At 37.4% G+C, this 15,000-nt stretch overlaps 6 non-coding genes and 3 pseudogenes across 6 annotated transcripts; all 9 read right to left on the bottom strand.

Moving 5' to 3' along the window:
* Positions 1-78: 78 nt before the first annotated feature.
* LOC145870930 (uncharacterized) lies at positions 79-197 on the bottom strand (annotated as a pseudogene).
* A 139-nt stretch (positions 198-336) lies between these two features.
* On the bottom strand, positions 337-445 carry LOC145870950 (uncharacterized; annotated as a pseudogene).
* Positions 446-854: 409 nt separating this feature from the next.
* Positions 855-973, bottom strand: LOC145875567 (5S ribosomal RNA). The gene has a single exon (XR_014391209.1). It is a non-coding gene; the product is annotated as a 5S ribosomal RNA (ribosomal RNA).
* Positions 974-7,310: 6,337 nt separating this feature from the next.
* On the bottom strand, positions 7,311-7,429 carry LOC123737736 (5S ribosomal RNA). The gene has a single exon (XR_006767034.2). It is a non-coding gene; the product is annotated as a 5S ribosomal RNA (ribosomal RNA).
* Positions 7,430-13,752: 6,323 nt separating this feature from the next.
* LOC123737260 (uncharacterized) lies at positions 13,753-13,871 on the bottom strand (annotated as a pseudogene).
* Positions 13,872-14,010: 139 nt separating this feature from the next.
* LOC123737248 (5S ribosomal RNA) lies at positions 14,011-14,129 on the bottom strand. The gene has a single exon (XR_006766786.2). It is a non-coding gene; the product is annotated as a 5S ribosomal RNA (ribosomal RNA).
* Positions 14,130-14,268: 139 nt separating this feature from the next.
* Positions 14,269-14,387, bottom strand: LOC145869472 (5S ribosomal RNA). The gene has a single exon (XR_014385468.1). It is a non-coding gene; the product is annotated as a 5S ribosomal RNA (ribosomal RNA).
* A 139-nt stretch (positions 14,388-14,526) lies between these two features.
* On the bottom strand, positions 14,527-14,645 carry LOC145870252 (5S ribosomal RNA). The gene has a single exon (XR_014386248.1). It is a non-coding gene; the product is annotated as a 5S ribosomal RNA (ribosomal RNA).
* Positions 14,646-14,784: 139 nt separating this feature from the next.
* LOC145868476 (5S ribosomal RNA) lies at positions 14,785-14,903 on the bottom strand. Its single transcript, XR_014384472.1, has one exon. It is a non-coding gene; the product is annotated as a 5S ribosomal RNA (ribosomal RNA).
* Positions 14,904-15,000: the final 97 nt, after the last annotated feature.

Below are 15,000 nucleotides of genomic sequence, written 5' to 3'. Positions count from 1 at the left end.
GTCAATTCATCATTAAATGCTTACTACAAGGCAGTGTTGCTGATGAAATAGTGCAAGAGCACACCCTCGTGGACAAAATGCTTACAGCACCTGCTATTCCCAGGCGGTCTCCCATCCAAGTACTAACCAGTACCGACCCTGCTTAGCTTCCGAGATCAGACGAGATCGGGCGTACCCAGGCTGACATGGCCGTAAGCGAGAAACAATCTCTTGCTACAACATATATAGTCAAAGTGAGTCTGATAAAACAGACATTTAGTCAATTCATCATTAAATGCTTACTACAAGGCAGTGTTGCTGATGAAATAGTGCAAGAGCACACCCTCGTGGACAAAATGCTTACAGCACCTGGTATTACCATGGGGTCTCCCATCCAAGTACTAACCAGGCCCGACCCTGCTTAGCTTCCGAGATCGGGTGTACCCAGGCTGGTATGGCCGTAAGCGAGAAACAATCTCTTGCTACAACATATATAGTCAAAGTGAGTGTGATAAACAGACATTGCATTTTCACCAATTAGATAAGCAGCTTGAACTTTGTGTCACTGAAAAAGTAGAAGAAATTACAAACACTGTTCCCATCACTTTTTAGCACAGGTAGTTGGATAAAATACAAACTTTATTTCCTTTCATCATTTGAACAGGGCAAAGGAGCACAAAGCACACACAAGCTGCACTCAGCAACAATATTCTTGTTTGTCTTATAAATACAAGGCAGATGCTAATTGAAAACACAAGGAAATTTGATCCTATTAAAAAGGCAGGAAGCTGCATTTAGTCAATTCATCATTAAATGCTTACTACAAGGCAGTGTTGCTGATGAAATAGTGCAAGAGCACACCCTCGTGGACAAAAGGCTTACAGCACCTGGTATTCCCAGGCGGTCTCCCATCCAAGTACTAACCAGGCCCGACCCTGCTTAGCTTCCGAGATCAGACGAGATCGGGCGTACCCAGGCAGATATGGCCGTAAGCGAGAAACAATCTCTTGCTACAACATATATAGTCAAAGTGAGTCAGATAAAACAGACATTTAGTCAATTCATCATTAAATGCTTACTACAAGGCAGTGTTGCTGATGAAATAGTGCAAGAGCACACCCTCGTGGACAAAATGCTTACAGCACATGGTATTCCCAGGCGGTCTCCCATCCAAGTACTAACCAGGCCCGACCCTGCTTAGCTTCCGAGATCAGACGAGATCGGGCGTACCTTTTTATTTTTTTTTATTTTTTTAAAATCTTTTATTATGAAAAAAACACATAATAATTACAATATTCAAACAATAATAATAAAAAGGATGAACAATTCATCCTTTTACAAAATCAAAAAAGAAAAGAAAATAAAACCAATTAAAAAACACAATCATCCACTAAAACCAATTAATAATTAAAAGCAAGTTTTCCATTTTGATCAATTTCGATAAAAGTGCTCCCCCACACAAACAGTTTTTCAAAATTACATCCTCCATATTTATATATTAGTTCAATATCTTTCTCTAAAATACTTTTAAATAAAACCTCCACACTCACAATTTTCCCTTCATAATGTCCTAAATTCCTTCTTTGTCTTACAGCGTATCTAGCATGGCTAAGAACAAAATTCATCAAATTAATATTAAAAACTTTGCTTTTTCCATTTATACCAAATAGAAACAACCTCCTCCACTCAACCCCATTTACAATATCTTCTCCCCAATGTTGTTCTAAAAGCCCCTTTATAAACTCATGAAACCCTTGTAATCTACTACATTCAATAAAAAAGTGCATAAAATTTTCCACCTCCGTACCACAAATATCACATTCTCTTTTAATGTCTCTATTTATTTGATGTAAAACCACGTTCGTAAAAATCCTATTATGTTTCAATTTAAAATCATTATCTTCACATTCTATAGAATTATATTTGACATTGACATTCTTCCATATTGATTTTACATCTATATTTACAAATACCCTAGACCACACTTTTTCTGAAGCAGGAGCTTTTATCTCTCTTAAAATACATTTTTCATAAATCTTTTTAACTTTCAAACCTGATAAAACATGTTTCTCCCCATTACTTTCATAATATAAAACCGGTAAACCCTTAGCTCTCTCAACCACCTCTGTATTTATTAAAAGCACCCATTCTTCAGGAATACACCCTAAAATTCTCTTATACATATTTTCTATTGTAGTTTTACTTATTTCATCTTCTACTTCACAAACATTATCATAGATCGCTTGTACAGTAAGAAACCCTGGAATGACCTCGTATAAAATATCCCCAATCTGTCTCATCCCAGCCCTCATAAAATATTTACAAAACAACATCTTATTATTATATTGTATCTTGGGATTTAAGAAAATTGGCTGATTTAAAATATTGTCTAAAATGGTACACTCATAATAAATATTTGGTAAAAACTCCCCCCAAGCTTCAAACACTTCTCTATAAAACAATGGTATATTACTTAACATTTCTTTTTTCATGCACATCAATAAACCATTGTCCCCCATCCTCCCAACCTCCTGCAAATACTCCTTAAAAAATCTTTTCCATCCATAATCTAGTTCACCATATAAATATTTCCGTACCATTTTAACTCTAATTGCTTTTTTCCTTACATTTAAATCCACCAACTTCAAACCCCCCTCCTCATATCCTGCAATCAATGTTTTAAAAGAAATTTTCGCTCCTTTCCCATCCCATAAAAAATCAACTAAAATCGTATTAATTTCAGATAAAACCCATTCTGGTACATCTAAAACGTTCATGACATGAATAAAAATTGACATCAGCAAGGAATTTACAACAATTACTTTCCCTTTTAATTTCAAAGCCCTCCCCTTCCACATATTTACTACCTTCCTAACTTTATTTATAACCCCACTCCATGTCAGATCCCTAGCTTCTTGTTCCTTCACCCCTAAAAACACACCTAACACCTTAAAATAATCATTTACCACCTTAAAAGGAAAAGTCCCCTCATTATTCTTCCCAACATACATTATTACTGACTTCTCCATATTCACTTTAGCTCCTGAGGCTTTCTCATATACTTTAAAACACTCCATCACCCTTTTAACACTTCCCTCATCTCTGACTGTAATTGTGGTATCGTCTGCATATTGATGAATTAAACTAAAACCTCCTTGCGGAGTCTCTACACAATTTATAAAATGATCTTTTTTAAGGTATGCCGCTAAGGGTTCTACCGATAAAACAAACAATAAAGCTGATAAAGGACACCCCTGTCTCACTGACCTCTCAAGAATAAAAGAATCTGTTAAAACCCCATTACATTTAACCGTACTTTTAGCCTTTCTATATAATAATTTTATCCATCTTATTATACCATTTCCAAACCCATACTTTTCCAGTACCCTAAACATAAAATCATGTTCCACCCTGTCAAAAGCTTTATTAAAATCTATACTTAAAACAATCCCCCCCATCTTGTCACTATTCATTTTATTTATCACATCTCTAAGTGTAGTTATGGTATCTGCTATATCTCTTCCAGGCACACTATAATTTTGTGTAGGTGCTATAATATCATTTAAAACCATCTTCATCCTATTTGCCAGTATCTTAGCTAAAATCTTATAATCTGAGTTTAATAAACTAATTGGCCTATAATTTTCTAGTTTCAGTTTGCTCCCCTTATTTTTATATAAAATCGATATCAGCCCTGTCACCATGGAATCTGAAACAGTATCATTGTCTTCCATATATTGATATACTTCTAATAAAATAGGTGCTAAAATACTTTCATACATTTTATAAAACTCTGCAATTAGTCCATCTACTCCAGGACTTTTATTTATTTGTAAACCCTTAATTGCATCTTTCACTTCATCCATTGTTATCTTCCTATCACACATTTGCTTATCTTCAACACCAATTTGCACATCCACACTACTTAAAATCTCTTTTACACACCCCTCCTCCACCTCCCCTTTCTTAAATAAATCCTTATAAAAATTCTGTACAGTTTCTAATATTTCAACATAATCATTTACCACTTCACCCTTTACATTTTCAATCTCACTAATATATGATTTCGTCTGTTTAGTTTTTTCTAAACCAAGAAAAAACGAGGTACATTTCTCCCCTTCTAAAACATATTTTGCCCTACTTCTAATAATTGCACCCTTACACTTCTCTATTTCACATTTGCTCAATTTTGCTTTTAAATCTAAAAACCTTTCAATAGTATAATCAGGATCACTATCACATTTCTTCATTTCTTCATTCAATTTTGTTCTTAAATAATTTTCTGCTCTTGTCATCCTACTCCTCTTCTTCCTTGCATATCTAATACTAAAAACTTTTATTTTTTCTTTAACATTTTCCCACCACTTGCACTTATCATTCCCTTTTTGCTTATCCTCCATTTCATCTTCTATCAAAGATTTAAGTCGTTTCCCGTATTCCTCATCACCTAGATACCCTGCATTCATACACCATATTCCCCCCCCTTTCCTTTCCTTATCTAACCCCACCGAAAATGTTAACCCAGCATGATCACTAAAAGTTGTAAAAATATATTTAATATCCTTCATAAAATTCCTTAACCCTTCATTTACTAAAACCAAATCTATCCGTGTCTGTTTCAATTCCCCTAAAACCACCTGCCTTCTAGAAAATTCTCTCTTATTAGGATTCTCCTCCCTCCATATATCAATTAAATTGTTTTCAACCATCATCTTCCTTAAAACCCCCCTAGATACGTCACTTCTAAAAATAGCTCCCCTTGTCATATCTAGTCTATCCATTTTTACATTAAAATCCCCAACTAAAATACAGTTTCCCTTGCACCATTTCGCTAATTCTAAAAATAAATTCCTTCTCTCTATTTCATTATTCGGCGCATAAATATTTATAATCCTAAAAACCCTACTCATATACTCAAAGTCTAAAATTAAAATCCTCCCATTATTATCATTATATATCTTCTTCACATTTTCTACTACATCCTTCCTTATTAAAATTGCAACCCCACATGAATTCCCCCTACCATTGTTTACATAAATAAAATCCCTCCATATTTTCTGTACTTCTAAAACACACATATTATCCCAGTGCGTCTCTTGAATACATAAAATATCAGAATTCTTTGTGTACTATTCTATTAAATTTTCCTATTGTTCTCAACCCATTCGCATTTATCGACATTATTGTGACCATACTAATAAATAATAAAATTATAAAATATAATTTCATTATCCTCTACCTTTTATCCAGTTTCTTTCCTCTTCCACCCTTTCTCTCCCCCCCCTCCGCTGCTTTCCTCTTCCTGTATCCTCCTCTCATTCTTTCAAACTTTTCCCCATCATCCGAGTCCGATATCTCCTCCAAGTCCATTTCATCCAGCCAACTTTTCTTCTTTACACCCTCGTCCGTTGTGCTCCCCGTGTTCATCGCCGATTCTGGAATGTTCGTTGTGCTCCCCGTGTTCTCCGCCGTTTCTGGAATGTTCATCTCCGTCTCATGTGTAGTCGTCGTTGTGCTCCCCGTGTTCATCGCCGTTTCTGGAATGTTCGTTGTGCTCCCCGTGTTCATCTCCGTCTCATATATTGTCGTCGTTGTGCTCCCCGTGTTCATACCCGTCTCTGTTATTGTCATTAAACTTAAAACCCTCTCCATTTCTTCACCCCCCGAGTTACTTGTTTGTGCTGTGCTTTCCCCTAAAACCTGTGAGTCCCCCGAGCTTCCCCCCAGTCCACTCCCCCCCTCCTCCTGAAAACTCCATCTTCTTATTTCTGAATCCATGCTGCTCCCAATTTCGTTAATCTTCTGGTCTTCCTTCTTCTCCCTTCTTCCTTCCTCCGTCTCTCCACCTTCCACCACATCATCTCCTCCATCTTCTTCTCCTTCTTCCGACAATACAACTGCTTCCTCGAATAGTACTTGACTCCCCTCTTCAGTCATAACTTCTCCACAGTTGCATTCCGCCAATCTCTTTCTGCATCTACCACAAACATTCCTTTCCTTCTCTCCGACACACTCTCTCGCATAATGGCCTTGATTGCCGCACTTGAAACACTTGAATTCAGGGCAATCTTTAACTATGTGCCCAGGTTGTATGCACAATCGACAAACTCTGACCTGCTTGTCATGGATCACCCTGAAGTATTCAGCTCCTTCCAGCGTCTCAATTTTTGTGGAATATGGCAATGATGTGACTTTTTCCGTAAATTTAACTTTACAGAACCTTGTTCCGTCAACCACCTCCGTTCCAGGCCAAACTCTCCTCCTTATCTCCGATACGGCCGTTACTCCCCAGCTTCTCAACTTGTCCAGTATCACTTTATCTTCTATATATACCGGTAGATTCATAAAAGACACCACCAATTCATTAATATTCACATCTCTCGCCAGTATCTTGTTGTCCTTTATCCGTATACCGTCCATTATCCGTTCTTTACCTTTTCCGTTTCTCATCGTAATTTCATATTTCTTATCTCCTTTCATTCGGCATCCCACCACCTCTCCACACGTCTCCTTAATTGCTCGTAGTAATTCCATCGTCGTCACCTTTTCTTCTCCCACCAACTCAATTGCCACCGTGTATTCTTTTCCATATTTCATTCCTCCTTTTTCGTTTTCCTTCCGTTGCGCATTTTCGTTGTCTTTGTCCGTTCCGTTTGTCGTTGCCATGTTGTCCGTCATTGTGAATCAAAAATGAAAGCGAAAAAACCTCCCCCAGGCAGCAAAACTGCAGGGGGGGAAAAATAAACAAAAATAAAAACTATCCAAATGAAAAAACAATAAATTATATTGCAAAATCCAAAAAAGAAACGAAAATAGCTCTCGAGCAAACACTCTCAAGCAAACACTCACAGCTCAATTACTCGCACCTGTCGTCACTTCTCCAATCAAGGATTAGCGCCCCCAGGCTGGTATGGCCGTAAGCGAGAAACAATCTCTTTCTACAACATATATAGTCAAAATGAGTCTGATAAACAGACATTGCATTTTCACCAATTAGATAAGCAGCTTGAACTTTGTGTCACTGAAAAAGTAGAAGAAATTATAAACACTGTTCCCATCACTTTTTAGCACAGGTAGTTGGATAAAATACAAACTTTATTTCCTTTCATCATTTGAACAGGGCAAAGGAGCATAATGCACACACAAGCTGCATTCAGCAACAATATTCTTGTTTGTCTTATAAATACAAGGCAGATGCTAATTGAAAACACACGGAAATTTGATCCTATTAAAAAGGCAGGAAGCTGCATTTAGTCAATTCATCATTAAATGCTTACTACAAGGCAGTGTTGCTGATGAAATAGTGCAGGAGCACACCCTCGTGGACAAAATGCTTACAGCACCTGGTATTCCCAGGCGGTCTCCCATCCAAGTACTAACCAGGCCCGACCCTGCTTAGCTTCCGAGATCAGACGAGATCGGGCGTACCCAGGCTGATATGGCCGTAAGCTAGAAACAATCTCTTGCTACAACATATATAGTCAAAGTGAGTCTGATAAAACAGACATTTAGTCAATTCATCATTAAATGCTTAATACAAGGCAGTGTTGCTGATGAAATAGTGCAAGAGCACACCCTCGTGGACAAAATGCTTACAGCACCTGGTATTCCCAGGCGGTCTCCCATCCAAGTACTAACCAGGCCCGACCCTGCTTCGCTTCCGAAATCAGACGAGATCAGGCGTACCTTTTTTTTTTTATCATTTATTATGAAAAAACACATAATATTTACAATATTCAAACAATAATAATAAAAAGGATGAACAATTCATCCTTTTACAAAATCAAAAAAGAAAAGAAAATAAAACCAATTAAAAAACACAATCATCCACTAAAACCAATTAATAATTAAAAGCAAGTTTTCCATTTTGATCAATTTCGATAAAAGTGCTCCCCCACACAAACAGTTTTTCAAAATTACATCCTCCATATTTATATATTAGTTCAATATCTTTCTCTAAAATACTTTTAAATAAAACCTCCACACTCACAATTTTCCCTTCATAATGTCCTAAATTCCTTCTTTGTCTTACAGCGTATCTAGCATGGCTAAGAACAAAATTCATCAAATTAATATTAAAAACTTTGCTTTTTCCATTTATACCAAATAGAAACAACCTCCTCCACTCAACCCCATTTACAATATCTTCTCCCCAATGTTGTTCTAAAAGCCCCTTTATAAACTCATGAAACCCTTGTAATCTACTACATTCAATAAAAAAGTGCATAAAATTTTCCACCTCCGTACCACAAATATCACATTCTCTTTTAATGTCTCTATTTATTTGATGTAAAACCACGTTCGTAAAAATCCTATTATGTTTCAATTTAAAATCATTATCTTCACATTCTATAGAATTATATTTGACATTGACATTCTTCCATATTGATTTTACATCTATATTTACAAATACCCTAGACCACACTTTTTCTGAAGCAGGAGCTTTTATCTCTCTTAAAATACATTTTTCATAAATCTTTTTAACTTTCAAACCTGATAAAACATGTTTCTCCCCATTACTTTCATAATATAAAACCGGTAAACCCTTAGCTCTCTCAACCACCTCTGTATTTATTAAAAGCACCCATTCTTCAGGAATACACCCTAAAATTCTCTTATACATATTTTCTATTGTAGTTTTACTTATTTCATCTTCTACTTCACAAACATTATCATAGATCGCTTGTACAGTAAGAAACCCTGGAATGACCTCGTATAAAATATCCCCAATCTGTCTCATCCCAGCCCTCATAAAATATTTACAAAACAACATCTTATTATTATATTGTATCTTGGGATTTAAGAAAATTGGCTGATTTAAAATATTGTCTAAAATGGTACACTCATAATAAATATTTGGTAAAAACTCCCCCCAAGCTTCAAACACTTCTCTATAAAACAATGGTATATTACTTAACATTTCTTTTTTCATGCACATCAATAAACCATTGTCCCCCATCCTCCCAACCTCCTGCAAATACTCCTTAAAAAATCTTTTCCATCCATAATCTAGTTCACCATATAAATATTTCCGTACCATTTTAACTCTAATTGCTTTTTTCCTTACATTTAAATCCACCAACTTCAAACCCCCCTCCTCATATCCTGCAATCAATGTTTTAAAAGAAATTTTCGCTCCTTTCCCATCCCATAAAAAATCAACTAAAATCGTATTCATTTCAGATAAAACCCATTCTGGTACATCTAAAACGTTCATGACATGAATAAAAATTGACATCAGCAAGGAATTTACAACAATTACTTTCCCTTTTAATTTCAAAGCCCTCCCCCTCCACATATTTACTACCTTCCTAACTTTATTTATAACCCCACTCCATGTCAGATCCCTAGCTTCTTGTTCCTTCACCCCTAAAAACACACCTAACACCTTAAAATAATCATTTACCACCTTAAAAGGAAAAGTCCCCTCATTATTCTTCCCAACATACATTATTACTGACTTTTCCATATTCACTTTAGCTCCTGAGGCTTTCTCATATACTTTAAAACACTCCATCACCCTTTTAACACTTCCCTCATCTCTGACTGTAATTGTGGTATCGTCTGCATATTGATGAATTAAACTAAAACCTCCTTGCGGAGTCTCTACACAATTTATAAAATGATCTTTTTTAAGGTATGCCGCTAAGGGTTCTACCGATAAAACAAACAATAAAGCTGATAAAGGGCACCCCTGTCTCACTGACCTCTCAAGAATAAAAGAATCTGTTAAAACCCCATTACATTTAACCGTACTTTTAGCCTTTCTATATAATAATTTTATCCATCTTATTATACCATTTCCAAACCCATACTTTTCCAGTACCCTAAACATAAAATCATGTTCCACCCTGTCAAAAGCTTTATTAAAATCTATACTTAAAACAATCCCCCCCATCTTGTCACTATTCATTTTATTTATCACATCTCTAAGTGTAGTTATGGTATCTGCTATATCTCTTCCAGGCACACTATAATTTTGTGTAGGTGCTATAATATCATTTAAAACCATCTTCATCCTATTTGCCAGTATCTTAGCTAAAATCTTATAATCTGAGTTTAATAAACTAATTGGCCTATAATTTTCTAGTTTCAGTTTGCTCCCCTTATTTTTATATAAAATCGATATCAGCCCTGTCACCATGGAATCTGAAACAGTATCATTGTCTTCCATATATTGATATACTTCTAATAAAATAGGTGCTAAAATACTTTCATACATTTTATAAAACTCTGCAATTAGTCCATCTACTCCAGGACTTTTATTTATTTGTAAACCCTTAATTGCATCTTTCACTTCATCCATTGTTATCTTCCTATCACACATTTGCTTATCTTCAACACCAATTTGCACATCCACACTACTTAAAATCTCTTTTACACACCCCTCCTCCACCTCCCCTTTCTTAAATAAATCCTTATAAAAATTCTGTACAGTTTCTAATATTTCAACATAATCATTTACCACTTCACCCTTTACATTTTCAATCTCACTAATATATGATTTCGTCTGTTTAGTTTTTTCTAAACCAAGAAAAAACGAGGTACATTTCTCCCCTTCTAAAACATATTTTGCCCTACTTCTAATAATTGCACCCTTACACTTCTCTATTTCACATTTGCTCAATTTTGCTTTTAAATCTAAAAACCTTTCAATAGTATAATCAGGATCACTATCACATTTCTTCATTTCTTCATTCAATTTTGTTCTTAAATAATTTTCTGCTCTTATCATCCTACTCCTCTTCTTCCTTGCATATCTAATACTAAAAACTTTTATTTTTTCCTTAACATTTTCCCACCACTTGCACTTATCATTCCCTTTTTGCTTATCCTCCATTTCATCTTCTATCAAAGATTTAAGTTGTTTCCCGTATTCCTCATCACCTAGATACCCTGCATTCATACACCATATTCCCCCCCCTCTCCTTTCCTTATCTAACCCCACCGAAAATGTTAACCCAGCATGATCACTAAAAGTTGTAAAAATATATTTAATATCCTTCATAAAATTCCTTAACCCTTCATTTACTAAAACCAAATCTATCCGTGTCTGTTTCAATTCCCCTAAAACCACCTGCCTTCTAGAAAATTCTCTCTTATTCGGATTCTCCTCCCTCCATATATCAATTAAATTGTTTTCAACCATCATTTTCCTTAAAACCCCCCTAGATACATCACTTCTAAAAATAGCTCCCCTTGTCATATCTAGTCTATCCATTTTTACATTAAAATCCCCAACTAAAATACAGTTTCCCTTGCACCATTTCGCTAATTCTAAAAATAAATTCCTTCTCTCTATTTCATTATTCGGCGCATAAATATTTATAATCCTAAAAACCCTACTCATATACTCAAAGTCTAAAATTAAAATCCGCCCATTATTATCATTATATATCTTCTTCACATTTTCTACTACATCCTTCCTTATTAAAATTGCAACCCCACATGAATTCCCCCTACCATTGTTTACATAAATAAAATCCCTCCATATTTTCTGAATTTCTAAAACACACATATTATCCCAGTGCGTCTCTTGAATACATAAAATATCAGAATTCTTTATGTGTACTATTCTATTAAATTTTCCTATTGTTCTCAACCCATTCGCATTTATCGACATTATTGTGACCATACTAATAAATAATAAAATTATAAAATATAATTTCATTATCCTCTACCTTTTATCTAGTTTCTTTCCTCTTCCACCCTTTCTCTCCCCCCCCTCCGCTGCTTTCCTCTTCCTGTATCCTCCTCTCATTCTTTCAAACTTTTCCCCATCATCCGAGTCCGATATCTCCTCCAAGTCCATTTCATCCAGCCAACTTTTCTTCTTTACACCCTCGTCCGTTGTGCTCCCCGTGTTCATCGCCGATTCTGGAATGTTCGTTGTGCTCCCCGTGTTCTCCGCCGTTTCTGGAATGTTCATCTCCGTCTCATGTGTAGTCGTCGTTGTGCTCCCCGTGTTCATCGCCGTTTCTGGAATGTTCGTTGTGCTCCCCGCGTTCATCTCCGTCTCATATATTGTCGTCGTTGTGCTCCCCGTGTTCATACCCGTCTCTGTTATTGTCATTAAACTTAAAACCCTCTCCATTTCTTCACCCCCCGAGTTACTTGTTTGTGCTGTGCTTTCCCCTAAAACCTGTGAGTCCCCCGAGTTTCCCCCCAGTCCACTCCCCCCCTCCTCCTGAAAACTCCATCTTCTTATTTCTGAATCCATGCTGCTCCCAATTTCGTTAATCTTCTGGTCTTCCTTCTTCTCCCTTCTTCCTTCCTCCGTCTCTCCACCTTCCACCACATCATCTCCTCCATCTTCTTCTCCTTCTTCCGACAATACAACTGCTTCCTCGAATAGTACTTGACTCCCCTCTTCAGTCATAACTTCTCCACAGTTGCATTCCGCCAATCTCTTTCTGCATCTACCACAAACATTCCTTTCCTTCTCTCCGACACACTCTCTCGCATAATGGCCTTGATTGCCGCACTTGAAACACTTGAATTCAGGGCAATCTTTAACTATGTGCCCAGGTTGTATGCACAATCGACAAACTCTGACCTGCTTGTCATGGATCACCCTGAAGTATTCAGCTCCTTCCAGCGTCTCAATTTTTGTGGAATATGGCAATGATGTGACTTTTTCCGTAAATTTAACTTTACAGAACCTTGTTCCGTCAACCACCTCCGTTCCAGGCCAAACTCTCCTCCTTATCTCCGATACGGCCGTTACTCCCCAGCTTCTCAACTTGTCCAGTATCACTTTATCTTCTATATATACCGGTAGATTCATAAAAGACACCACCAATTCATTAATATTCACATCTCTCGCCAGTATCTTGTTGTCCTTTATCCGTATACCGTCCATTAGCCGTTCTTTACCTTTTCCGTTTCTCATCGTAATTTCATATTTCTTATCTCCTTTCATTCGGCATCCCACCACCTCTCCACACGTCTCCTTAATTGCTCGTAGTAATTCCATCGTCGTCACCTTTTCTTCTCCCACCAACTCAATTGCCACCGTGTATTCTTTTCCATATTTCATTCCTCCTTTTTCGTTTTCCTTCCGTTGCGCATTTTCGTTGTCTTTGTCCGTTCCGTTTGTCGTTGCCATGTTGTCCGTCATTGTGAATCAAAAATGAAAGCGAAAAAACCTCCCCCAGGCAGCAAAACTGCAGGGGGGGAAAACTAAACAAAACTAAAAACTATCCAAATGAAAAAACAATAAATTATATTGCAAAATCCAAAAAAGAAACGAAAATAGCTCTCGAGCAAACACTCTCAAGCAAACACTCACAGCTCAATTACTCGCACCTGTCGTCACTTCTCCAATCAAGGATTAGCGCCCCCAGGCTGGTATGGCTGTATGCGAGAAACAATCTCTTGCTACAACATATATAGTCAAAGTGAGTGTGATAAACAGACATTGCATTTTCACCAATTAGATAAGCAGCTTGAACTTTGTGTCACTGAAAACGTAGAAGAAATTACAAACACTGTTCCCATCACTTTTTAGCACAGGTAGTTGGATAAAATACAAACTTTATTTCCTTTCATCGTTTGAACAGGGCAAAGGAGCACAAAGCACACACAAGCTGCATTCAGCAACAATATTCTTGTTTGTCTTATAAATACAAGGCAGATGCTAATTGAAAACACAAGGAAATTTGATCCTATTAAAAAGGCAGGAAGCTGCATTTAGTCAATTCATCATTAAATGCTTACTACAAGGCAGTGTTGCTGATGAAATAGTGCAAGAGCACACCCTCGTGGACAAAATGCTTACAGCACCTGGTATTCCCAGGCGCTCTCCCATCCAAGTACTAACCAGGCACGACCCTGCTTAGCTTCCGAGATCAGACGAGATCAGGAGTACCCAGGCTGGTATGGCCGTAAGCGAGAAACAATCTCTTGCTACAACATATATAGTCAAAGTGAGTCTGATAAAACAGACATTTAGTCAATTCATCATTAAATGCTTACTACAAGGCAGTGTTGCTGATGAAATAGTGCAAGAGCACACCCTCGTGGACAAAATGCTTACAGCACCTGGTATTCCCAGGCGGTCTCCCATCCAAGTACTAACCAGGCCCGACCCTGCTTAGCTTCCGAGATCAGACGAGATCGGGAGTACCCAGGCTGGTATGGCCGTAAGCGAGAAACAATCTCTTGCTACAACATATATAGTCAAAGTGAGTCTGATAAAACAGACATTTAGTCAATTCATCATTAAATGCTTACTACAAGGCAGTGTTGCTGATGAAATAGTGCAAGAGCACACCCTCGTGGACAAAATGCTTACAGCACCTGGTATTCCCAGACGGTCTCCCATCCAAGTACTAACCAGGCACGACCCTGCTTAGCTTCCGAGATCAGACGAGATCGGGCGTACCCAGGCTGGTATGGCCGTAAGCGAGAAACAATCTCTTGCTACAACATATATAGTCAAAGTGAGTCTGATAAAACAGACATTTAGTCAATTCATCATTAAATGCTTACTACAAGGCAGTGTTGCTGATGAAATAGTGCAAGAGCACACCCTCGTGGACAAAATGCTTACAGCACCTGGTATTCCCAGGCGGTCTCCCATCCAAGTACTAACCAGGCACGACCCTGCTTAGCTTCCGAGATCAGACGAGATCGGGCATACCCAGGCTGGTATCGCCGTAAGCGAGAAACAATCTCTTGCTACAACATATATAGTCAAAGTGAGTCTGATAAAACAGACATTTAGTCAATTCATCATTAAATGCTTACTACAAGGCAGTGTTGCTGATGAAATAGTGCAAGAGCACACCCTCGTGGACAAAATGCTTACAGCACCTGGTATTCCCAGGCGGTCTCCCATCCAAGTACTAACCAGGACCGACCCTGCTTAGCTTCCGAGATCAGACGAGATCGGGCGTACCCAGGATGGGATGGCCGTAAGCGAGAAACAATCTCTTGCTACAACATATATATTCAAAGTGAGTGTGATAAACAGACATTGCATTTTCACCAATTAGATAAGCAGCTTGAACTTTGTGT

The sequence above is a fragment of the Salmo salar genome, unplaced genomic scaffold, assembly GCF_965601325.2.
Source record: "Salmo salar unplaced genomic scaffold, fSalSal1 ptg000293l, whole genome shotgun sequence".
Taxonomy (NCBI): domain Eukaryota; kingdom Metazoa; phylum Chordata; class Actinopteri; order Salmoniformes; family Salmonidae; genus Salmo; species Salmo salar.
Note: the sequence above shows the minus strand (reverse complement) of the source record. Positions and strands in the feature narration are given on the sequence as shown.